At 46.3% G+C, this 13,159-nt stretch overlaps 1 long non-coding RNA gene across 1 annotated transcript; it reads right to left on the reverse strand.

The window, feature by feature from the left end:
• Positions 1 to 605: 605 nt before the first annotated feature.
• Positions 606 to 7,489, reverse strand: LOC143987529 (uncharacterized). The gene is made up of 2 exons (XR_013276660.1): positions 6,883 to 7,489; positions 606 to 3,018 (listed from the first exon to the last, which is right to left on the reverse strand). It is a non-coding gene; the product is annotated as an uncharacterized LOC143987529 (long non-coding RNA).
• Between the last annotated feature and the right edge of the window lie 5,670 nt (positions 7,490 to 13,159).

The raw sequence follows: 13,159 nt of genomic DNA on the forward strand, positions 1-13,159 counted from the left end.
GTTCCGCCACCCATGACTCCTCCAGGACAACATCTTTCCTAGCCCATAAACGGTGGCTGTCTGCCTCAATCAGTGTTTTTTTTTTGTCCTCGCCTCTTAAATAAAAAAAGAAAAGAAAAAAAGAAGAATAAAGGTATGGAACTTACTTTAAAATTCTCTTTTTTCTGTGCGTAGGCTGCTCAAGTTTAGCCTCTACTGAGTCAGAAGACCCCAGTGCTGGGCTGTAAATCTTCCTTAGTATTGGGTTCCCCGTGGTGCTGGGATAGGTAATGGGCAGTATAAATTACTGCTATGTTCCTTGTTACCTCTATGTGGCAGTATAAAGGACTGCTTGGTGGGTACCTGAGGCTATGGTTCCGTTCCCAACGAAGGTTCTAAAAGGCATAATGTTACCTGTTGATCCAGGCCTGACCGTTGCAGTGTACAGGATGCGGCGGGGGGTGGACTCTTCTGCGTGTGGCGCGAACTGTTGTCATTGAGGGGGTGAAGCTACTGTTAGGTTGCTCGACTTCTGTAAGTAACCCCTGGTAGCCTAGGCTAGGATTGAAGAGCGGAGGTCCCTTTCACCGGTGGACAAAACATTACACATACACTGTTGTACGTGAATAATGAATGTGCCTATTGAAGCACACACAACAATTTTATTTAGTTTGAACAGAAGGACAGCCCTGTGGTTTAACCAATCAGGGACTGCCACATAAAATATGCAAGATAGTATATTTTACTACGTCATCATGGTTTTTTTGTACAAGCAATTTCTGCCTAGTAACAAAAAGCTAAATATATACATTTTTATACAGTTTAAAATGTTTCTTAAGTCTGGTGCAAGACAGGCCTGTGGTTTTAACGCCATGGAGTTACTTCTGCTCTCAAAAAGGGAAGTAGCTTAACCGCATCCATCTGTTCTAAACAGATATCTAACCTTGTGATAAAATACCTTGTACAAGCAAAAAACACATATGACCTTAAGCAATAGGTTTCTATGTCATGCTAACAGTAATTTTCCAATACCCAAAATGGATGTCTTCTAACAAGATGGTTCCCTCATTTACCTTATAATCCTTCCTTTGATCATTCTGTGATTTACATAATGATCATTCCTTTTCTAATTTAATAGCACAGGCTTCATACTCCGAACCCTTGTGCTCTTGGTTTCTATACCATACCGTTGGATCCTTAACAATGGAAGTGAGTTTCAGATCCTTCGGAACGGCCGTGTTTCCCTTTTTACATAAACATTTGATTATCTTATAACAGGCATATAAAAATAGAATGAAGAGAATCACAGTGACAATTGTCATGGCAGCATTTCGGAGCCAAGATATTAATCCCCCAAAACTAAAACTGCTCGAGAAGGGATCCCAGTTTTTTCCTATGTTCCTTGCCTCTTTCTGTAGTTTATTTACCTCTTCCCTGTGTTGGGCAATAACGTCATAGTAGTCTGGGACTTCGATGCTGGTATTATGAATCCAGGTACAGCACTCATAATCCTCAGTAGTCTCACAGAGGCCAGTAAGGGCTGCACTCATACTTTCTATAGCCAACTCATGTAGTTCTAGTTGCTTCCTAATTGCCCTAGTTTCTAGATTTAGTTTGGTTATGTCATCAGAATTTTCCTCCAGAATCTCATCAATTATGCCAGTGTAATTATTTAATCTTTTCATTAGGTCAATTCCCCACCCTGTCCAGGAAGGGAACCATGCCCAGGCCATATCTTTTTCTAAAAACAATTCTCGTTTATTACGGTGTCTAAGGGGATATCTAGGATGCATGCTGGCTTCAAGGAGGTGACTTCCCTTGTTATCCCCTAATACCCCCATAATAGGAACCAGGGCTGCAAGGTAACACCACCCCTGGGGTTTGGTTGGGATCCAGGGGTGACAGAGTTTGCCGCAGCATATATATATGGTATTTCCTAGAGCTAGGGGTCGTTTATGGAACACGTTCCTAAGAGTATCAGAAAGGCCAGAGAGCACCAGAATTGACATTAATTGGTGTATTGTAGTCTTGGTACTGGAGCTAAGAAAGTCTAAAAAGGTGGCATTTAGGGTGGGATCTGAAGTATGGAAGAAAGAAGGACTGTTAAATGATGTCATTGAAATGTTAAGTTTTGCTTGTTTGCAAACCTCGGCTCCATCTGTGGTGTTTCCCAGTCGGAAACACCAGTCTGGGAAGTGGCTTCTACCTATAATTTGGAAAGTGAGGGTTTTATTTGGAAGGGTCCTAGTAACATTCGTTAGGACGATAGGGGGTGTTCCATTAAGGAGGGGGGTAAAATTCAAGGGGACTGCCATGAGAGGGATTCTAGCTGTACTGGGATGTAGCTTGCTGCAAATCCAGCATTTCTCAAAACCAGATTTTTGAGCATAGCTATATTTGAATTTTAGTAGTAACATCTTGTTAGTCAGTCCCTTAGGTGACTCATTAACGGGTACAATACTTCTACTATGTCTTTGGCCGGGGGTATTATTCATCTTAGGTGGTCCACATATCCCTTTTAATAAACCTAAATCTTCTGGATGATATATACAGTTGGCTATAAACCATGTGGGCAGGAATACAAATAGTACCAGACTACCCCAAAGGCATACAGCCTTCCCTGACACTGATGGAGAAAGCATCTTTGTTTTTTTTTTAAAGTTCTGATTATTTGTTATCTAAGAGTTCTGTTCTTCTTCTTCGTTTCTCATCCCGGCAGTTGTTGGCTCTGTTTTGTCCTTTTGAGGGGTGTGGGATCTTCCAGGGAAATTTGTTCTATGCCTCTCTGAACTTCTTGTAGATCTTGTTCTTGGGAGTTGCTGCTCTCTGTCACTGCCAGGGGCTCTGGAGTCGAGGGAAGCTGGGGACACTTTTTAAGACGGCTGGCGTGGATCCAGGTGTTTCCTAGGTCTGTTAACACTGCGGTCCTGGATACCTTTTCCACCTTCCATGGTCCTGAGAAAGCCGGTCCGATACTCTTTCTTTGTGCTAATTGTTTGATCAGCACTTTATCCCCAGGGATGAAGGGATGCGTTGGTTCTGTGGGAAGAGGGAAAAAAGGTGACAGAAACGTGTTCGTTCATTTCATGAAGCATACTTACCAGGTTTTTCACGTACATTTCCTGTTGGGAATAAATGTCAATATCAGTGTCTTGGTCTAATGGGGGTAATTCTATGTTTGCGGGGATTCCCATGAGGACCTCAAAGGGTGATAGTTTTGTTCTTGCATGTGGATCTTCCCCTCTTTTGACCAAAGACCTTCAGGGTCTTTGGTCAATCCTTCCTTTGTCCAAAAATGGACATCATCTTCTGTGGCCATTGATTGCATCTGTGCTATGACAGTTTTAAAGTTAGGTGCTGCGAAGTGTTCCTTGAAAAACATTGTTGTGGGGGCAGGTGGGTTAGGGGAAAAGGCAGCAGCTCTTTTAGCTTCTCTGTCAGCAAGAGCATTCCCTTTTGAAACACGACTGCTGTCAGAGGAGTGTGCCTTTACTTTAATTATGGCTACCTTTTTTGGAAGAAGAATGGCTTGGAGGAGAGCACTAATCTGTGTGGAGTTGCCAATTATTTTGTTGTCTGCTGTTTTAAAACCTCTATTGGCCCATATCACACCAAAATCATGCACCACTCCAAAAGCATATCTACTGTCTGTGTAGACGTTCACCTCTTTACCGGTGAATAGAATGCAGGCCCTAGTGAGGGCTTCTAACTCTGCTACCTGGGCTGAAGAAGGAGGTAATGATTTTGCCTCCAGTACGATGTCTGGTAGTTGAACAACTGCATAACCGGTTAAAAAGGTGGAGTCAGAGGGACGTGAGCAGCTACCGTCAACGAAAACATCCTCTGCACCTGAGATAGGGGTGTCAGTGAGATCCGGTCTGGGACTGGTAATAGCAGCAACCTTTTCCGAACAGTCATGTATAATGTCTGGGTCATGTGGTAAACGCAACATGGAATGCAAAAGGCGCACAGCGGGGTTGCTGGCAGGCACATATTTGAGTGTGAGGTTATCAGTGTTCATCAGTGTTATCTCATAACCACTAAGTCTTTGCGAGGTCATATGTTGGGTATTCATGTTCTGAATAAGATGCGTGACTGAATGAGTGGTATAGAGAGTCAATGGGTGACCTAGCACTAATTTGTTTGCATCTTGTACAGCCATTGCACAGGCAGCAAGATTTTGGAGACAGAATGGCATTCCCTGTACTTGGATGGGGAGTTTTTTTTTTTAGATAGGTAGGAGACAGGGCGGTAGCCTGTTCCATGCTGTTGTGTTAGCACGGCGGCAAAAGAGGTCCCCGAGACTACACAGTATAGTTGAAAAGCTTTACCATAGTCTACCAACCCTAGGGCGGGAGCATTTGACAGACTGTTTAATAGAGCTTGAAAAGCTTGTAGTCTGTCTTCAGTCCAATCTATTAATTTAGGGGCTGTCGAGCCAGTAGCCTCTCTTAGGATACTATCATAATGAGAACAGTCAGGAATCCATTGGCGGCAATATACCATTGCACCCAAGAACGAGAGTAGGGCGGCTTTGTCTTTTGGGGGACTGAGAGCTCGAAGGGCTGCGGCACGTTTGGGGGACACTAGCCTTGTCCCTTCCTTTAGAATGCACCCTAGGTATTCTACCTGTGGCTGGCACCATTGTATTTTCTTCCTTGAGGCTAGATGCCCGGCGTGAGCTAGGTGTTGTAACAGTGATGTTGAATCGACCGCACAATCTTCAGCAGTTCGACTGCACAGGAGCAAGTCGTCCACATACTGTATCAGTACCGACCCTCGCTCAGATGTCCAAGACTTGACAGTCTCGTTGAGTACCATAGAGAAGGCGGCTGGACTGTCTACATACCCTTGCCAGGTTAGTTGGCCCCCGGCCCAGGAGAAAGCAAACATAGGTTGGGCTTCCTCTGCAATGGGAATGCTAAAGAAAGCATTCGCTAAATCAATTACTGTGTAGCATAGAGAGTCTGCCGGTATGCATGAAAAAATAAGTGATGTCTGAGACTAGGGGTGGGAGGGGAATCACTTGTTTGTTTACTGCTCTGAGGTCTTGGACGAGTCTCCACTCGCCACTGGCCTTCTTTACAGGGTAAATGGGTGTGTTCCAGGGACTGATGATTGGTCTCAGGATACCTTTTGATATGTAATCATTAATTTGAGGGGAGATGCCTTTGACTTTCTCTGGGGGTAGGGGATACTGTTTTTGATATTGTATCCCTGCATCTGATCGCATTTGGGGTGCATATGGTGTGCAATTAATAAAGCCCACACTACCTTTGTTTTCTGCCCAAATTGTGTGATGGTCAAGGGAGGAAGGTATCATTAGAAAGAAACTCCTGTGTGCATGTCTTTTTGGGAACCCTCTGTGTGCATGTCGCTTAGGGCCATGTAAGTCACATAATGGTGAACTAGCGGTAAGGGAACCTTCTTTATTAAACTTAATGGTAATACACAGTTGTGCCAAGAGGTCCCGTCCCATAAGGGGCACAGGGCATGAGGACAAGACGGCAAAAGTTTGGGTACATAATTTCTGTCCTTCTGGAGTGGCTACAGTCAGTGGTGGAGTGATGGGATGGGTGACAGGTGTCCCATTAATACCAACAGAGTTTCCCTCGGTGCATTATTTGTGGCTGTGTAGGATATTGGGGTAGTGGTTGACGAGGGTTCTGGTATGGCAGATAACGGGGATACTGTGGGCGGGTCTGGGGGTTAAATCCCCTGCCTCTGCCTCTTGCTCTAATCTGTCCAGTCCTATAAGGGCACTGGGATTTCCAATGTCCTTGCTGTCCACAATTGCCTATATTTTCCAAGGCATTTGTTCCATGCACAGAAACAATCCTTCATGTATTGTGGGTCAGCCCCTTTGCAGGGAGGATAAGAATGCTTATGTACCTGACAAATTTTACTGACTTCTTGCCAGTCTTCCTCTGAACAAGGACCTTGGGGTCCTGGGTCATGGATTCCCAATTGCTGACACCTTTCCCGGACTTGTGTCCAAAATGGTTCTACCTGGGGGCCAGGGATCATATTACTGACAAATTCATAGGGTGATGGGGTGGCCATGGCTTGGGTTGCTGCAGTATTCCCCATCTAGTAGTCTGGGCAGTGTGTGTCTAGTGGCAGGACACAGGTGATAACACCCGGTTTGTCCAACAATCCGGTCTCTGGTCTGGGAGTAGGATCCCTGATCTTTTTTGGGGCAGATGGACTTATATAAAAACTATGAAGATTCACCCTTAATATATGATAAAGGGTAAATTTTTCCTGGTGGCGGGATATACCCCTCTTACACCAAGTCTGCAAGAGAACCCCCCTGGTCTGGTGGTCAGTAAAATCCACTTGTCATCTATTCTTAGGAAGAGTAGACCTAACGTGCAATGGGGGCAGGCGGATGCTATGTCACTACAAGAGGGCTCCTCATATTCTGCACTCATTTAAACAACAACAATTATTTTCCTTATACTCTATATTAAAACTTATACTCTATATACTTACACGTGTACCTAGAGAGAAACAGACATATTCTTAATATACTTTAAGACATGAAATAACCGTATTGCAATACATTTATCAATTTATAGTGCACTTTTTTTTTAAAAAAAAAATTTTTTTTTTTTTTCAAATGGGCGTCCACTCCACCAATCCCTTTGTCACGGGCGTAATCTACTACTTCCCGTGTTAAAAATACTATCACCAATAGTTTTAAGTCAGACCAACCTAGTCGGACTCCCCTAAACCTATAAATTCCTTGCGAGCCCTTTTAACCTCCCGAGGGACCAGCCTAGTTCCTCGCGAAGGCACAGTTACTTCTTTTAATTTTAAACTAAGTTCGTAGCGGCCGCCCGGACAGAGTAAGTGTTTACACCATTCACCAATCAGGTAAAAAAGAGTAAAGTGACTTACCTGTCGCAAGACGAGACGAACCCCACTTTGCTGGTACCAAAACTGTTAGGTTGCTCGACTTCTGTAAGTAACCCCTGGTAGCCTAGGCTAGGATTGAAGAGCGGAGGTCCCTTTCACCGGTGGACAAAACATTACACATACACTGTTGTACGTGAATAATGAATGTGCCTATTGAAGCACACACAACAATTTTATTTAGTTTGAACAGAAGGACAGCCCTGTGGTTTAACCAATCAGGGACTGCCACATAAAATATGCAAGATAGTATATTTTACTACGTCATCATGGTTTTTTTGTACAAGCAATTTCTGCCTAGTAACAAAAAGCTAAATATATACATTTTTATACAGTTTAAAATGTTTCTTAAGTCTGGTGCAAGACAGGCCTGTGGTTTTAACGCCATGGAGTTACTTCTGCTCTCAAAAAGGGAAGTAGCTTAACCGCATCCATCTGTTCTAAACAGATATCTAACCTTGTGATAAAATACCTTGTACAAGCAAAAAACACATATGACCTTAAGCAATAGGTTTCTATGTCATGCTAACAGTAATTTTCCAATACCCAAAATGGATGTCTTCTAACAAGATGGTTCCCTCATTTACCTTATAGCTACCACAAGCCACCAGGATTGGTTGCTTAGCAACTGGGAAGATGCTGCACTGTGATTGGCGGCCAGAACAGGTCATAAGGGAGACTCTTTTGAATGCTCCCTTCCCTGATCTGGTCTGCTTCCAAGGAATCAGCTGCTCCAGCCTCCCCTGCTCCTGCTCTGCTCTAGGTGAGTCCTGGTGGATAACTGTATTCAAGCTTGTTGGCATGCTGGCTGCTGTGGTCTTATGTGGGACTGTTTTGTTGCAGGTCTTCCTAAGTCTGTGCCTGCCTCTAGCATTAAAGAAACGCATGGAAAGGTTTTTTATTTTTAAATATTTGTAATGAATTATTTTTTTGACTAAAAGAGAGTATTCTTCTATCCCTTGACAGAGAGAAGAGTCTGACATGGGATAAACGCCCGCAGGAAGGGGTTAAATTGTCACACCAGTCTCAGAAAAGCAAAAATCGCTCAAATCGTGACAAATCAGATCAGATGAGTGGCCTGCAGCAGGACAAACTTCTGGCAGAATGGCACTCCAGGTCACCTTCACCTGTACCTCACTGTAGTCGCTCAATTTTGAGCCAGGAGGTGTCGCTGCACAGAAAGGTGTCCAGGAAGAGCAAATCAGGATGTAAGCATAGGCAAAGATCCTCATCCTTTTCTAGAGCCTCCTCGCCAGCAAGAGATGGACAGAAATCCTGTTGGGCATGTGAGGCGATACGTTACCAGCAAAGTTGGTATGCGCTTCCTGCTTAAAGGAGGCCACCTGGGACAATGCGGCGGATGCTCATTAAGTAAAATATTATATTTCAGCTGCGGTTAAGAAAGGAATAACATCTGTGTCCAAGAAATCAGCTCATCCTGCGCCTTCATTGGCATCAGAAGATTCAGAGCAGGGAGCATCGGGCTGCTTCAATTCAAATGAGGAAAATTCTGGCTCTTCAGAGTCAGATCGTGAACCAGAGACTCATGCCTTTAACTTTTCCTGAATAGGGATGGGTGAACGGTTCGCCCGGCGGTCGTTTCGCGGCGAATTTCGGCTGTTCGCGGTCCGCCCGATTGGCGGACAATTGCCGCCGTTCGCCCGGCGGACTTCCATGTTTATTGTGTAAAAGAACTTTGACCTATGATGACACATCCATCATGGGGTACAGGACAGCCAATTGAGACATTACAGCACATGGACACTTGGACATTCCCCCTAACTTATAAATACACCCGATCTGGCGGCCATTTTACATTCTTTCTTCTGTCACTATAGGGAGAGGTTGCTGTGTGGAGCAGGGAGAGATTGCAGTGACCCAAATCGCTAGCTATTTGGTACACAAAAGTTATTTTCAGGACTGGTATAGGTGTTAGGTGTAGTTCAGGATATAGGTTTGAGGCAGTGCTGTGCTACTGATTGTTGCAGCAGCCTGAGTGTCTTTTGTCAGTGTAGAGAAAGGGACAGGATGGTGTGTGCTGCAGGGACAGTCAGTTTAATCATTAGCTGTTACTATCAGGCCGCGTACACACGTGGGGACTGTTCGCTCAACTTTGTCCGCTGAACAGTGTTTCAGCGGACAGTCCGCTCGTGTGTGGGCTTCAGTGGACAGTTTCAGCGGACAGTTTGACGAACAAAGTTTTTCGGAAATCCCGAAAAACTGTCCGCTGAAACTTGGTTTGAGCGGACAGTCCGCCCGTGTGTAGGCTTGTTCGTCAAACTAAGTCTCGCGCATGCTCAGAAAGAATTTACACGCCGAAGGTTGCATTGCAGTGTATAGGACGTCGTTTTCTAGTTCCGTCGTACGTGCCGTTCACGTCATCGCGCACGGTTTCAGCGGACTGTTCGTTCGTCGTGTGTGGGCAAGTCCGTCCATGCTAATTTTGAGCGGACTGTCCGCTGAAACTGTTTGACGAACAAAGTTGAGCGAACAGTCCCCGTGTGTGTACGCGGCCTCAGGTCCACAAAAGTGCTATTCCAGTTATTGTTCCAGCAGGCTCTGTTTTGTCAGTTTACATAGGGACAGACAGGAAGCTGTGTGAGGCAGTGAGGGTCAGTTTAATCAGTAGCTGTTACTATATTAGGTCCACAAAGGTTCTTTTCAAGACTGGTATCAGTGGTATGGTAATAGGCTTGTACACGTATAATATTCTTTCTTCCAAATATAGAAAGAATATTATACTTGACTGCTGCCCTTCTACTGCAGTCTGCTAATCAGTCACAACCTACTTGTTCCACAAAGGTCCTTATAAGGACTGGTAACCTGGTGTAGGGTGCTACAGTACATAGGGTTGAGTGAGGTACAGTCTGCTATTCTATAAGGACTGGTATAGGTCCACAATACATAGGGTTGAGGTGCACTACTGCTGACCGCTGCCCTATACTGCAGCAGTCCTTTATCAGTATAGGGACTGACGTACAGTCTGCTAATCAGTCACACACAACCTACTTGTTCCACAAAGGTCCTTATAAGGACTGGTAACTTGGTGTAGGGTGCTACAGTACATAGGGTTGAGTGAGGTACAGTCTGCTATTCCGTAAGGACTGGTATAGGTCCACAATACATAGGGTTGAGGTGCACTACTGCTGACCGCTGCCCTTTAATGCAGCAGTCCTTCATCAGTATAGGGACTGACGTACAGTCTGCTAATCAGTCACACACAACCTACTTGTTCCACAAAGGTCCTTATAAGGACTGGTAACCTGGTGTAGGGTGCTACAGTACATAGGGTTGAGTGAGGTACAGTCTGCTATACTGTAAGGATGGGTATAGGTCCACAATACATAGGGTTGAGGTGCACTTCTGCTGACCGCTGCCCTATACTGCAGCAGTCCTTCATCAGTATAGGGACTGACGTACAGTCTGCTAATTAGTCACACACAACCTACTTGTTCCACAAAGGTCCTTATAAGGACTGGTAACTTGGTGTAGGGTGCTACAGTACATAGGGTTGAGTGAGGTACAGTCTGCTATTCCGTAAGGACTGGTATAGGTCCACAATACATAGGGTTGAGGTGCACTACTGCTGACCGCTGCCCTTTACTGCAGCAGTCCTTCATCAGTATAGGGACTGACGTACAGTCTGCTAATCAGTCACACACAACCTACTTGTTCCACAAAGGTCCTTATAAGGACTGGTAACCTGGTGTAGGGTGCTACAGTGCATAGGGTTGAGTGAGGGACAGTCTGCTATTCTGTAAGGACTGGTATAGGTCCACAATACATAGGGTTGAGGTGCACTACTGCTGACCGCTGCCCTATACTGCAGCAGTCCTTCATCAGTATAGGGACTGAGAGTTTTGTGACAGGGTCATTTAAAAAATGACAGGCAGAGGAAGAGGCAGGCCCTTCCGCAGGGGTGGTAGGGGTAGGGCAGGAGCAACAGGCTTGAGCCAAAGTGGGAAGTTGCAGAAGGTGCGTTCAATTACTTTAAAGGACGCACCAGACTTGGTTGAGTGGCTCACTCAGCCTTACTCTTCTGCACCCTCCTCATCCTCTCGATCTGCACCCTCTTCTTCACTCTCTGCTATGTGCACCCCCAAAGACACTACCACCAACAACACCACCACCACCACCACCACCACCACCACATACCTTCCGCTTGAGTCACAGGAATTATTTTCCGATCCATATCAAGACATTTCTGATGCGCAGCCACTCTTGGCTTTGGATCAGGAAGAGGAGGTAGCAACAACCGCCACTCAGCAGTCTGACAACAGTACCCAGATCAGCCCAAGGAGGCCCAAGGAGGAGGTTGGTCCCCGGTGTTGCTGCCTACTCCGAGATCTCTAATTATAGCGGTGGGGAAGGTGACGTCAATGATGACGTGTTTAGTGATGTCACGTGGGTGCCCACAAGAGAGGAAGAGGAGGGGAGTTCAGAGGGAGATATGGACCAGCAGATAGGGAGGAGAAGCAGGAATAACTTACATTGCAAAGGCGGGACAAAGCAGACTGCTAATGTATCAGGAGCGAGTCATCGACCATGTACGGTCACATCTGGCGCTCCCAGGACGCCGGCACATGGCTCCTCGTGTCCGCTGCTTTTTTAACGTGTCCGCTGCTGACAATAGCGTTGCCATCTGCAATCTTTGCAGTCAACGCATTAGTCGCGGTAAGCCCAACACTCACCTAAGGACGACCACCTTAAGAAGGCACATGAGCAGCCATCACCGAGCCCAGTGGGAGCAACGGAACACACAAAGCCACACTCCAGGCTCTCACCGTCCAGCCTCGTCTTCTACTTCTTCTTCTCCTCTCTCCTCACAATTGTCCTCCACTCCACCTTCCATCACGCCAAGCTCAGGTTTTTCTGCAAAAAGGCAGGCTTCCGTTGGCCTAATCTTCGAGCGTAAAAAAATTATGACGCCGGATAACCCTCTTGCCCAACGGTTGACGGCTGGCTTGTCAGAACTGATAGCCCGCCAACTACTGCCATATAAACTGGTGGACTTGGAGGCCTTTCAAAAATTTTGGCCATTGGAACACCAGAATGGAAGGTCCCAGGAAGGAAGTATTTCTCAGAGAAGGGCATCCCAGAGCTATATGGCCATGTTCAGCGGCAAGTGAATGTATCTCTGGCACACAGTGTCGGTGCCAAGATACATCTGACCACAGACACGTGGTCTAGCAAACAGGGGCAGGGAAGGTATATCACTTTTACTGCCCACTGGGTGAACCTTCTGACAAGCATGTAACCCGTGGCACCTGTGTAGATTTGGTTTTACCGCCACGGATTGCATGCAGGCCTGGCTCTTCTTCTCCTCCTCCTCCTACTCCATCCTCCTCCCTCTCCTCCTTGGCTGACTCCTCCTTTTCCGCTGCTAGCGTCTCTTCCGCTGCGCCGTCCAAGTTCCCCAGAACCTATTCGACCTGCCAGGTGAGATGCCGTGCTGCGTCTGTTGTGCCTGGAAGCCAAGAGCCACACTGGCCCGGCACTCCTTTCAGCTTTGCGTTTACAGGCAGATCAGTGGCTAACACCGCTCAATTTGACAGTTGGTAAAGTGGTGTGTGACAATGGTGCCAATCTGCTTAGCGCATTAAAACAGGGCAAAATTACGCACGTGCCATGCATGGCACACGTCTTAATCTTGGTCGTGCATCGATTCGTTGTCAAATACCCTGGGGTCCAGGACATCTTGCGGCAAGCAAGGAAAATCTCGGCCCATTTCAGAAGATCTTACACGGCCATGGCTCGCCTTGCTGACATTCAGCTACGACACAATCTGCCGGTCAGACATCTTATTTGCGATTGCCCGACGCGATGGAACTCAACCTTCTATATGCTTGATAGGCTGCTCCAGCAGAAACGTGCAGTTAACGTCTACCTGTATGAACTCTGCGGCAGAACAGGTTCTGGGAGCTTGGTTTTTTATCACTGCGCCAGTGGCTGCTCATGCGACGCATGCAGACTTCTGTGCCCATTTGAGGAGATCACCAAACTGGTCAGTCGCAGCCATGGCGCCATCAGTGACATGGTACCTTATGCCTTCTTTATGGAGCGTGCATTGCGTCGTGTCATTGATCAAGCTGTGGAGGAGCAGGAGCGGGAAGATGAGGAAGTCGCAATGCTGGATGAATTCCCAGGGGGGGCTACTCTATCTGAGACAAGTCAACAACAGGAGTCTGAAGAGGAGTCAGAGGAGGATGGTGCCGGGGCGGATGAGGAGGAGCAAGAAGAGCATGCTTTAAACCTTTCTGGG

The sequence above is a fragment of the Lithobates pipiens genome, unplaced genomic scaffold (assembly GCF_037356315.1).
Source record: "Lithobates pipiens isolate NorthernLeopardFrog02 unplaced genomic scaffold, aLitPip1_a1.2 Scaffold_18, whole genome shotgun sequence".
NCBI lineage: Eukaryota > Metazoa > Chordata > Amphibia > Anura > Ranidae > Lithobates > Lithobates pipiens.